Here is a 13,355-nt window from a genome sequence, read left to right on the forward strand (position 1 = left end):
GTGAATGATTTTGCTAAGGGGACATTGGGAATTAAATGTGGGAATCGTGATAAATGATTATTATTATTTGAAAATACTACTGACCCTGTTGTTGACGAGGAAAGCCTGAAGGTGGATTTTTTTAACAAGTGTGTATCCTTGAGCAATGATCACACGAAAGTGGAGTGTTTTGTGATTGACAGGTCAGTTGATAAGAAAGAAGTTAAGTATCAACAAAGTGAGAAGGTGGCAGAAAAAGGTGGTTGACCAAGGAAGACGAAAGTGAGACATCCACCTAACCTAAATGATCCAAGGTGGAGGATGATGATGTTCGGGCCCGACCCTAGTTTGCCAGAAAACTGGCAACAGTTGCTTCAAAAAGAGCGTACTTATAACAAGAAGGCTGCACGAGAGTGGGCCAGTCACCCACCTTGAATGTCATAAAAGTATCAAAAAGGTGGTAATTGTACATTTTGTATATTTTTATTTTTATTTTGCATTATAATTTCTAGTTTGTTTGTTATTATTAGTATTTTAAGCTACCATCTTAGAAAAACCAAGCGTGGGGAAATTCTTATAGATTTTTCTTCGACACTGTGTTGGGACAACATGGGTTTTTCATCGAAGGAAGTGGAGTTTTACTTAGTAGTGTCTTTGTTTTTATTTTCTCAAAACCATACACTGGGGATATTGTATCCCAAGTGTGGGGATGGGGAATTTTTCTTTTTTAAAAAATTTTCTAAAAAATAAAAAAAATATAAAATAAAAAAATTAAGATTTAAAAGATAACTAGAAAGTGGTAAGATGGTGGGGGTAAGGTTTTGGTCCCTCTTCATTGTCACAATTCCGTAATGGACAAGTTTGCCTAGTGTTTTAGAAACAAGGTTGTTTAGTATTCTAGTCAAGGTTAGCATGTTTTCTGTAAAATAACCTACATAACATGCCCGTATACACTTGGGTATTGAGAAATTGAAGATTGGTGAGAGATTTGATATTCTCTTTTAGAACTTTTGCGATCAATGCATTTCAAGACCTTAGCTTGACATGGGTGCAAAAGTGATAAAGACAATTATGTTAAAGCCTCGTCTGGATGAGTGTGAGTGTGGGTTTTTTTGGTTGGGCCTCACACATTACACATATGAGTGTGGTTAATGAGACGGGCGGTGGGTTGGTTCCCTTAGAAAACATTATTGGACTTATTTTTTTATTCAGTCAGCCCCGATGTTACATTTGCGAGATGATCTGACTTAGTAGGTATTTCTTGTATTTGTATTTGTTTTAGTGCTAATCGATAGGAAGTATTGAGTATTATGTTTACTAAGCAAAAAAAGAAACTGAGATTCACTGTTTAAAGTATTGAGTGACGAAAAAAAGGAAAAAGAAAAAAGAAGTTAGTGGTGTATATAGTTGTTTATTTCATTGTTTACTTAGTTTCTATGTAACAAGCCGGATCGGATCGCCTGAGCTACTTTCAATATTCCTCTTCCATACCCTTACACCTAGCCCCATTATAACCCATTTTAAGTCCTCTTGATTTGCATTTGTGTCAAAGCATTTATATAGGTGGAAATTTGATGGTAGTACAAGCCTATGTGAGGAGAATTGTTTATGATTGAATACATGTGAATGATCACCAAGAAGAGTGTTAACGTGTGAAGGTGTTTTATGTGGGGATAAAAACCGAAATCATGTTAGGTTTGATTAGAATTCTATGGTTTAAATATAATATCAAGTATTACTAGTACAAACATATAGTAAAGAGGGAAGAGGGTATGACTTGGGACCTTGACTAAACCGGAATTGTTTGGTACGTATGTTGGTTGTAATTTAAAAATAAAAAAATTGTTTTTCGAGGTGTTGATTGGGGGCAAGCAACGATTAAGTGTGGGAATGTGACGGGTGCATTAGAGGATGACCAGTAGTTGAGTTTACACGAGTTAAATATATATGTTTTGAATGTTAAATTGTTAGAAATGGATAACTACGAACACATGACTAATTGCAGGTTAAAAGGTGCTTTTGGGAGCTAATATGGAAGTTTGGAAGCTACTTGATGTATATAATATAGTACATATTTTTAACATCAAATAATCTCTAAAAACTGCAACTTCTATCAAATAATATAGTTCTAATAGCTACGTATCATGTTAAAATGTATTTTAGGGTAAACCCAAGCCTCAAACGAAGAAACAAACGAAAGCCAAATAAAAATCAAAGAAAACCCAAGAAAACACTGAAACACGCCGCCATGCTTTCGTGAGCAACAAAAGATAAAAATCTGCAAGAAAAGACAAAATACTGAACATATGGACATGGGGCCATGCCCCAGTAGGCATGGTGCCATGGTCACCTTTAAGAAAAGACAAAAGAAATATAACAAATCATCTGAAACATGGGGTCGAGCTTCATGAAGCACGCCCTCGTGGTAAGTCATCATGTACGATCTGACAGAGCATTAAATGCGAGAGGACATATTAACACGGGGGGCGTGCCTCCTAAGTCACGGGGTCGTGCCTGGTTGCCCACACAGCCTATAAATATAGGACCATGTTGCACTCATTTGGTGTGCTTGAATAGAGTTATATACGACTTTCACTTATAAAGACACCCACATTACATTCATTTTGAATATCTTATGGAAAGTTTGAAGGCCTGGAGGCTATCATTATCATCACCATCCATCATCATTGACGAAGGAAGATTCACCCACATTTGGTTAGATTGTTCTAATTTGATCATGTGTTTGTTATCTTCATCTCTTCTAATGTTCATAACCATGCTCATTATGAGTTAAAATCCATTTACCATCTAATTTCTATGAAGAAGCTTTGTTTTACTTTATTATTATATTGTGATTTAGTTTAGTAAAGTACATGGTTATTTTGCAATTATCCTTTGACGAAAAGTGTTTTATCACTATAACTCAACAAATCAAGGTTGATGATTAACAATCATTCATGATTTACTCATGTTCTTGGAGACTGGAAATGGTAAAAAGAACACCTTGATAACTTATTCAAGATAAAACATAGATCCTTATGTTGTACTTAGAAATGCTGAGATATAAGCTATGATCTATTTCTCTAGTTTTGATAATTCTGAAATAACATCGTTAACACAACTGCTTAGGTTATCATGCTAGTTAAAGAAATCATATGTTAAATGAATGTGTAATATAACCTACTTAAATCAACCTATGGGAGGTTATGTGAGTGAACTATAACCACTCGAAGTTGTTTGAATTGGTATTTGAGAAATCGAAGTCAATCCTAATCTTTCAACTTTACTAAACTACTTGCCTATTTAAATTGACATTCTCGTGGTAGTATGAGATTAAGCAAGGATGGACTTGAAAATATGCATGCTACTTTCTTTTATGTCATAGAATATGTTCACTTAGAAATGAGGGGTTATTCTATCATACATTATTAGGGCAAGTTTATCACATGTTTACTTAATAATCATCAAGGAAGAATGGAGTGGATTCTTGATCTTAGATGGTAACCTTCATATAATTGATCTACTCGTTTAGAATTTCTCTTCTTGTCACCAATATATTATATATAAGTATTTTTATTTTATAAAAGTTTAGAAATCAATCCAAAATGATTAAACTCTCTGATTAAAGAAAAAAACAAAGATTTATTATTAGAAACATTTGTGTCCACGGATCGACACTTGGTTCTTACCAATACTACTGTTGGTGCATGTTTTGTAACAGATGATCTTTCGTGTTTTGTTAGAATTGAGAGCAACGGTCAAAGGGGAGACTGTTGGTGCATTTTATGACCGTCGCTATGCAATTCTGACCAGCGGAACGCCACAGGCGAAGTTAGCACAACTTCGCCTTAGGCGAAGTTAGAACAACTTCGCCAACGGCGAAGTTGTAACAACTTCTGCCTTAGGCGAAGTTATCACAACTTCGCCTTAGGCGAAGTTAGCACAACTTCGCCTACTGAAGCCCAGGCCCGAGAATGTTTGGTCTATATATTGTTGTGTCACGTTTAGTTTTAGATCAATCTAGAAATCAGTGTGTGTTTGAGCAGCTTGTTTATTGAGAGAGAGTAAGAGACTAGAGTCGTGTGAGACGACCCGAGGTAGAGCTCACCTCGGGTCTGTCGTGTTTTCTGTTTTTGTTACGGTATGTAACGTGATTATTTTATATATGAATCTGCAGATTTGTTTATCTCGTTCTAGTATTTGTTTGTGTATTTGATCGTGTACGTGTTTGTGTTATTCGTCTGTACACCAATAAACGAGTCTAGGAGGATTCCGCACTCCTAGACCTCGTGCGGATCTCGTATCGATCGGCGACGCCCCGGGGGGACTAACAAGTGGTATCAGAGCCTTAGGCTCTTACGCTATGGTTCGAGATCTGCGTTTTGGTGTTTTTGGCACGTTTCTGTGCGTTTCTGGCCGAACAGTTCTTCAGGCGAAGTTATTGTTCATCAGGCGAAGTTGCCGTCACTGTTCGTAGGGTTTCAGCGAAGATATAAGGTCAGGCGAAGTTATGAACAGGCGAAGTTGACTTTAGGCGAAGTTGACTTCTCGGCGAAGTTATAGCCAGGCGAAGTTATAGCCAGGCGATGTTAACTTTCGGCGAAGTTAACGAGATTAAAAAAAAAAAAAAAAAAAAGCATTTTGGAATTTTCCGTCTGTATGGCCAGGTTTACACGATTATTGTGAGACCGAAGATGTTATTCCGTCAACGAGTGATCTTGTTATCTTTTGGTTTTACGTGTGAACAAATACGTGTCAACTCTGATTTGGAGTTGAGGTTGCGAATGGGTTATTGTTTGAAACTGGATAGTGACACATATTCGGGTGTTTGTGGGAAAGGAAATTGTTGTTGTTCGTGGTGACCAACCGAAGAAAGTCAAATTGAACTGAAGGTTTTTCGTCATTACTGGATTGCGGTCAGAGCATATTATTTATGTTATTTTCAAGGCGTTCGAGAATTGGATCCTGAAACGTGATGCTTATTTATTAGAGTGAAGATTCTGGAACAAGTTGGATTTAACCGGGAATTAAAGTGTTTATGTTCCTGATCGTTATCCCTGGTGATTGAAGATGCTTCAGATTTTTTAATGGTCGTGTGTTAGATTCTGTCAGGGTGGTTTTGTGATGAAATTGATCACTTGATGTTGAGTAGTTGAAGATTAAAACCTTATCATATGCCGACGAGTTGGTGAAGTTGTGGAGGAAGCCCAACTTCATGTGTTGGTGAAGTCAGATGGACTCACGTGATTGGTTGAGATGATCTATTGGCACGGGGATGCATGCATTACAAAGACCTCAATCGTTATAGTCGGAGAAGCTTACACTGAAGGGGAGATCTGATATGGAAGACGCTGGGTGATTGGTAGATTTGTGAAGCTACAGGACAGTTTCAGACACGGCTGGTTGACTGCAAACAGAAGATCATCAGTTAAGAGGGAGTCTGTTGGTGCATGTTTTGTAACAGATGATCTTTCGTGTTTTGTTAGAATTGAGAGCAACGGTCAAAGGGGAGACTGTTGGTGCATTTTGTGACCGTCGCTATGCAATTCTGACCAGCGGAACGCCACAGGCGAAGTTAGCACAACTTCGCCTTAGGCGAAGTTAGAACAACTTCGCCAACGGCGAAGTTGTAACAACTTCTGCCTTAGGCGAAGTTATCACAACTTCGCCTTAGGCGAAGTTAGCACAACTTCGCCTACTGAAGCCCAGGCCCGAGAATGTTTGGTCTATATATTGTTGTGTCACGTTTAGTTTTAGATCAATCTAGAAATCAGTGTGTGTTTGAGCAGCTTGTTTATTGAGAGAGAGTAAGAGACTAGAGTCGTGTGAGACAACCCGAGGTAGAGCTCACCTCGGGTCTGTCGTGTTTTCTGTTTTTGTTACGGTATGTAACGTGATTATTTTATATATGAATCTGCAGATTTGTTTATCCCGTTCTAGTATTTGTTTGTGTATTTGATCGTGTACGTGTTTGTGTTATTCGTCTATACACTAATAAACGAGTCTAGGAGGATTCCGCACTCCTAGACCTCGTGCGGATCTCGTATCGATCGGCGACGCCCCGGGGGGACTAACAACTACTCTAGATATACAAAAGGTACACTTGCCTAATTTGTGTGTGTTTAGACTTAGTATAAATCACTTTTATAAATTTAAAGCACGATCTTGTGCGAAAGCTATTTTCCAACTCCTTTACAATTTATAAAACTCTTTGCACACGTATGAATAACATCAAGTTTTTGGCACCGTTGCCGGGGACACGGTACGTTTATAAGAACAATCCAAGTTTTAATTTAATCATTTTTTATAAATTGTACAAATTTCTAACTTTCATTTTTTTTACTAACTATTAAGTCTAGCCTAAACTTTACTTTAGCTTAACTTTAACTAACCTTTAGTTTTAAATTTAAATAGTTTAAATTTGACTTAATCCCATATATGTACTATACATTCGAACCCGAGCTTGTTTCTCCAATTTCAGAACCTGGAGGACTTTATCACGAGGAATACGCAAACAAGCAACCGAAACCGCAGAAACAATCAAAGACGAACACGTAGAGCCATGACATTGGAAGAAAATCAAGCCGAAGAAATGTGGCGGCACCAAACATGAGCCATTATGCCAAGCTAACTCTTGAAGGCTACAACAATGGAGTGGCTCCACCCGAAATCACCAAAAATTTTGAAATTAAATCAAGCACCATTCATATAGTGAAAAATTCAGTTCAATTTCACGGTCTCCTCGACGAAGACCCTCTTTCTCATATATCTCGATTCTTACGAATTTGCGGAACCTTTAAAATTCAAAACTTTTCAGAACATCATATCAAAATCAAACTCTTTCCGTTCTCTCTGAGGGGATAAGCCTTAGAATGGATATAATCTCATCCTTCTGGTTCCATCACTAACTGGGCCAGGTGGTCGAACAGTTTCTCCTCAAATACTTTCCGCCTGATAAAACTGCCAAATATCGAGCCAGCATTACCGTATTCCGTACCGATGATGATGAGTCACTACACAAAGCATGAGAGATATACAAAAGCCTTCCGAGAAGATTCCCACATCATGGACAGAGTGTATGATTACAAGTATAAACTTTCTTTGATGCACAATCCAGTCATAACAAACAGGCCATCGACCATGTCGCCGGTGGAGACCTAGGATCCAAATCACCTAATGAAGCATTTGAAATCATGGAGAAGGCAGCAAAGGAGATTTTCGCTTAGAACCCACCAAGATCTACAACAACACATAATGAAATGCTCCACGTCGATTCCAACATTCATGTCACCGCACAGCTTAAAGCACTCTCTAAAAATTCGAGCAACTTCAAGCCGAACTATCAAAAACCAAGATCACCTGTGACACCTGTGGAGGAAAACATAAGACAAGTGACTGCAAAAAAGTCCTTATGGCCATGGAAGAAGTTGACTTAATCTCTCGTCAAAACAACGCTTTCAATAACAACTATGATCCAAGATAGAGAAACCACCCAAACTTCAGTTGGAAGGATGGAGGTAACACTCAAACTATACCAAGATTCGAAAAAAGGCCGATGAATCAATCCTTACAACCTAAACTTCAATTCAAAAATAAAGTTCCAGTAGCCATCAAAACTCGAGCTACTCAAAAATTGAAGAAATGTTGATCTAAATCATGACCAAGATAATGAAAATGAAAAGAAGGCTGACTTAAGAGCCGTTGATATCAGCGGAGTATTGTTAAAGCATGAAGCTGACCTAAAACGTCAAGAAACAGCATTGCAGAATCTAAAACTCAGATTGGAGAAATTGCCCAAAAATTTTCTGAAAGACCACCTAGCGCTCTTCCAAGCTACACAATAAACAAACCCAAATGCAATAGCCAACGTTGTTACGTTGAGAAGTGGCACAACCACTGTTGTCTCACCAACTTCAGAACCGGTTATGGATAAAATGCAGAGACTGGTCCCAACAGGCATCGTACAACGTAAGGAACCATTCCGAACGTATGTTCCAGTTATTCGATACCCTGGACGGCTGAAACAGGGGAGAGATTGGAAGCTTAGTACGGGAAGTTTTTAGAACTCTTCAAACAACTCCACATCAACATCCCTTTCTTCAAAGCCATTGCTTAGATGCCGAAATACGCAAAATTGCTTAAAGAAGTACTGACTAACAAAAGGAAGCTGGAGGGGCCGTCGAATGTCACCTTGAATGAAGAATGCTCAACCATCCTTCAAAATAAGTTGCCACCAAAAATGACCGATCTAGGGAGTTTTACTATCCCTTGTCTCATAGAAAATTTGTATGTTAGCAATGCCCTGGCCAACCTAGGAGCTAGTATTAATTTAATGCCTTATGCGGTTTTTTTGAAACTAGGGATATGAGAACCAAAGCCCACCCGCATGAGTATTCAGTTAGCTGACCGATCCGTTAAATATCCTCGAGGCATTGTTGAAAACATGCTTGTCAAAATAGACAAATTTGTTTTCCCAGTAGTTTTGTAATTCTAGATATGAAGGAAGAAAAAAATGTACCTCTGGTTTTAGGACGACCCTTTTTAGCCACTTCAAAAGCTATTATTGAAGTTTGCACCGGCAAACTCACTCGTAGGGTCAATGATGAGGCAATCACTTTTGACATGGGAAATCTGAGCAACATCAGCAGCATCACGATGACACTTTATACTGTGTCAACATCATGGATTCTATCGTGAGTTGCTATGTGCGAAAGTCCTCCATCAATAACACATTAGAAACACAAATCTTAACCGAAACTATCACAAGCCCCATTTTAGAAAATGAAAATCTCGATACTATCAACAACGATCAAGAAACATCAGAATTAGTATACGAAATCACTGAATGTATAGAAAAATCAAAACCATCATTCGAAGAACCTCCATCCTTAGAGCTAAAAGAACTCCCGAATCATCTCGACTACACCTTTCTAGAAAAAGACTTTCAACTTCCCGTAATTATTTCATCTCACCTTTTGAATGAAGGGAAAGACGAACTTCTTAAGGTTCTCAAAAACCATAAGAAATTCTTAATGGCATTAGTCCTTTCTTTTGTACTCACAAGATCCTCAAGGAAGACGAATACAAACCTGTGGCCCAACATCAAAGACGTCTCAATCCCAACATGCAAGATGTGGTGAAGAAGGAAGTAATTAAACTACTTGGTGCTGAATTAATATACCCAATCTCATATTCTCCTTGGGTTAGCCTTGTTCAAGTAGTAACCAAGAAAGGAGGAATGACAGTAGTAATGAACGAGAAGGACGACCTGAAACCAATGAGGACCATCACAGGCAGGCGAGTTTGCATTGACTAGCGGAAGCTTAATGACACCACAAGAAAAGATCATTTACCACTTCCTTTTATCGACCAAATGCTTGAAATATTATCTGGAAAAATGTTCTATTGTTTTCTTGATGGATTCTCTAGACACTTTCAAATTCCAATTGCTCTTGAAGATCAAGAGAAAACCACCTTTACATCTCCGTATGGAACCTTTTCCTACCAAAGAATATCATTTGGACTATGTAACGCTCCAGCCGCCTTTCAACGTTGCATGGTGGCCATCTTTCATGAAATGATCTAACACTCTATGTAAGTCTTCACGGATGACTTCTCGGTCTTCGAAGACTCTTTCGATCATTGTCTAAGAAACTTATACAAGATGTTAGCTAGGTGTGAAGAAGTAAACCTAGTACTTCACTGGGAAAATGTCACTTTATGGTCAAGGAGGGCATTGTCCTTGGTCATAAGACAAAGCAGGACTAGAAGTTGATAGGGCAAGAATCGAAACCATATCCAAACTTCCGCCACCAAATTCAGTCAAAACCATTAAAAGTTTTCTAGGTCACACAGGATTCTACCGTCGTTTCATAAAATATTTCTCCAAAATTGCTAGACCTATGACCAAGCTTCGGGAAAAAGACGCACCATTCGTCTTCTCTAAAGAATATGTTGAATCATTCAACATATTAAAAGACAAACTTGTTAACGCACCGATCATGACTACACCCGATTGGACCCTTCCATTCTAAATAATGTGCGATGTAAATGACTGTACAGTTTGAGCCGTACTTGGATAACGCAAAGAAAAAAAATTTCACCCAATTACTAGTAAAACTCTTATTGATGCACAAGAAAATTACACCACAACAGAAAAAGAGTTATTAGAAGTAGTTTTTGCCTTTTAAAAATTTAGATCCTACCTAGTTCTTTCCAAAACCATAGTTTACATCGACCATACAGTCATACGATACCTCTTCAACAAGAAAGATACCAAACCCGGACTTAAACGATGGATTCTAATACTCTAGGAATTCGACATAGAAGTCAAGGACAAGAAAGGAATAGAGAACGTAGTCGCGGACAATCTTTCATGCTTAGTATGCCCATCTTCAAAAGGACATCACAAGGAAATTATCGATGATAATTGCTAGTACGAATTTCTCATGTATATCCAAGCATTCATGAAAGAGGAGGATGAAAGTCCTTGGTTTGCCGATTTTGCGAAATGTCTAGCTTGTGGAATCCTAAGAAAAGGGCTAACTCACCAACAACAGAAGAAATTCTTCTCCGACCTTAAGTTCTACTTCTTGGAAGACCGATACTTGTTTAGGATGGGAGTCGATCAGGTTGTTCCTAGGTGTGTATCATGAAAGGAAGCCTTAGATATTCTCAAACACGACCATAAAGGACCAACTAGTCGACAGCACAATACCGGCATCATGGTCAGAAGAGTGTTTGATGCAGGATTTTTCTAGCCCACCATATATAAAGACACACATGCTATGATCCAAGCATGCGATGCTTGTCAAAGAGCCGGGAACATCTCCGCCAAAAATGAGATGGCTCAAAAGGGCATTAAAATTTGTGAGGTCTTTGACGTACGGGGAATAGATTTCATGGGCCCATTTCTCAACTCGTTCGTAAATAAGTACATACTTATAGCAGTAGACTATGTGTCTAAATGGGTAGAAGCACAAGCTCTTCCCACTAACGATGCTCGAGTAGTTGTACGATTTCTAAAAAGTTATTTTCACGATGCGGCACTACAAAAGCCTTAATCAGCGACAGAGGTACTCAATTCTGCAATGCCTTAATGGACAAAGTCTTGGCGCGATATGGAGCCTACCACCATTTGGCAACACTATATCACCCTCAGACCAGTTGCTAAGTAGAAGTCTCGAACTGAGGAATTAAAAGGATCCTCGAAAGAACTATTGGGATGAATCGCAAAAATTGAGCAGAAAAGTTAGATGACGCTTTGTGGGCCCTTAGGACAGCCTACAAAACCCCATAGGAACAACACCCTTCAAACTTATTTATGGGAAAGGAAGTCATATACCGGTAGAACTAAAACACAAAGCTTATTGGGCTCTTAGAGCAGTAAAGTTTGACCTAATATCCGCCAGTAAAAACCGGGAAATCAAATTCACGAGCTAGAAGAACTGAGAGCACTGGCCTATGAAAATTCCTGATCATACAAAGAAAAGACTAAACGTTTACACGATGCTCATTTAAATGGAAACAAAAATTTTCAAGTTGGAAATCGTGTACTGTTATATAACACATGTTTACGTGTAACAACCACAAAAATGGGGCTAATTTTTTTTTATTTATTTTAAAAGAGAAAATTTATTATTGGATACCGAGTGAGATGTCGGTTGAATAGTCGAAGCGAACCTTACGTCAATAGGCTTCGCCCGAACCATTGAGATAACTAACGGGATCGGCCCACTGATTACATAGAACCTGATGGAGATACAGATAAGCTTGATAATAATACCACAATTTATAATATGGACTCGACTCAAATTAATCAAACAAAACCGGGATTCGTTTAACCCAAAACAATCACGAACTTGGTAACTTCAAAAATTATACGAACCATTCAACAATTATCTAGTTTAATTGGGTATCCAAAATATAACATCCAAACATTAAACAATTTCTTATTTTACCATATGGTCACCGAACCAGGCGAAACAAAAACCGAATGATAAGATTTGTAAGATGTTGTATATTACCGGAAGCACTTGAAGCTATGATTTGAATTTTATAAAAACCCATTAGGATATGTTTTATATCATGTAAAAGACATAAACATATTATAATTCCTATTATTACTCCTTTTCTTTTATTGTACGCATAATTCCTCTGCCCCAATAGAAACTGCCGCCCTCCCTGCCTCTAGTCACTATCATCGACATTCTCTAAACCTCCATTCAGCATATACCTCTTCTGCTCCCAATCAAGCTTCATGCAGCCCCTCATTATCCCATCTCTTGTAACAAAATCTCTCATCTATTATAATTCCCCTATAATCACCATCACAATACACTCATCTGCAAAATCATTCTCTGCTCCCCCTCTAAGAATCGGAGTTCCCATCTAAGATCAACAACTCAGGTAACTTGTTACTGTTTGAATCCCTAATACATGCTGTTGTATACTCCTAATGTGATGTTAACAATTTCCAGCCCTGATCTCCATTTCTCTACTCACAGATTTATCTTAGAAACTCGCATAGCCAAACCCGTGGAACCTGCTCACTTGTTCGAGGTAACCGCGAATGATTGTTTTAACATTATTTTCATTTAAATTCCGAGTAACCAGGTGTGTTGCTATGAACGATCAGCCCTCTACATGATGAACCAAAAACATGTATTGGTCAGTAAACCATTCAAGAACCTAAACCAATACCCGTACAAAACTGAATTTTATTAAATATAAAACCCTAAATGAGAAACCCAGTTTTGAACAAAACAAGCGAGATATGAACTAAATATTTAAATTTGTTGAAGTAAACTGAACATTCAGAACATATAATATAACTGGTCTAGAACTTTTAAAATTATATTATGTGCAGCCCCACAACCGTGGCCAAATGAATGGCCATCAGTAACTCGTTTAATCACGAACTAAATAGAAAACCAAACTGATAGGTGACCATTTTAAACTTCCGGATGCTTAACATAATTTTTTTAGAAGTTAAAATAAATTATTTAAGTCCTTAAACTTATAAAAGATCAGCCCCAAAACCGTGGAAAAATTAACGGCCATTCGGTAACACGATTAAGGACGAACTAGTTTGAAAACCAAAGAAATAAGCAATCGTATTAACTTCTGGACTGTTAGCATAAGTTCCAAAAGTTAAAACGCTTTGTTTCTTTCCTTAAAACCCCTAAATGACCAGCCTCCAAAACTAATACTGAACCATGTATTAAAAACCTTTTAAACAAACATTTTGATAACTCGTTAACTAAGAAATAAACCGTGCAACCTAAATAATATTATAACATATTTTTGCAGACCTAAATATAATATATTGAAGAATAATAACCTGACGGGAAACTGTTCTTCATGAAACATTGCTT

The sequence above is a fragment of the Bidens hawaiensis genome, unplaced genomic scaffold (genome assembly GCF_021521415.1).
Source record: "Bidens hawaiensis isolate Kalapana, Puna unplaced genomic scaffold, B.hawaiensis_p1.1 tig00007800_1, whole genome shotgun sequence".
NCBI classification, from domain to species: domain Eukaryota; kingdom Viridiplantae; phylum Streptophyta; class Magnoliopsida; order Asterales; family Asteraceae; genus Bidens; species Bidens hawaiensis.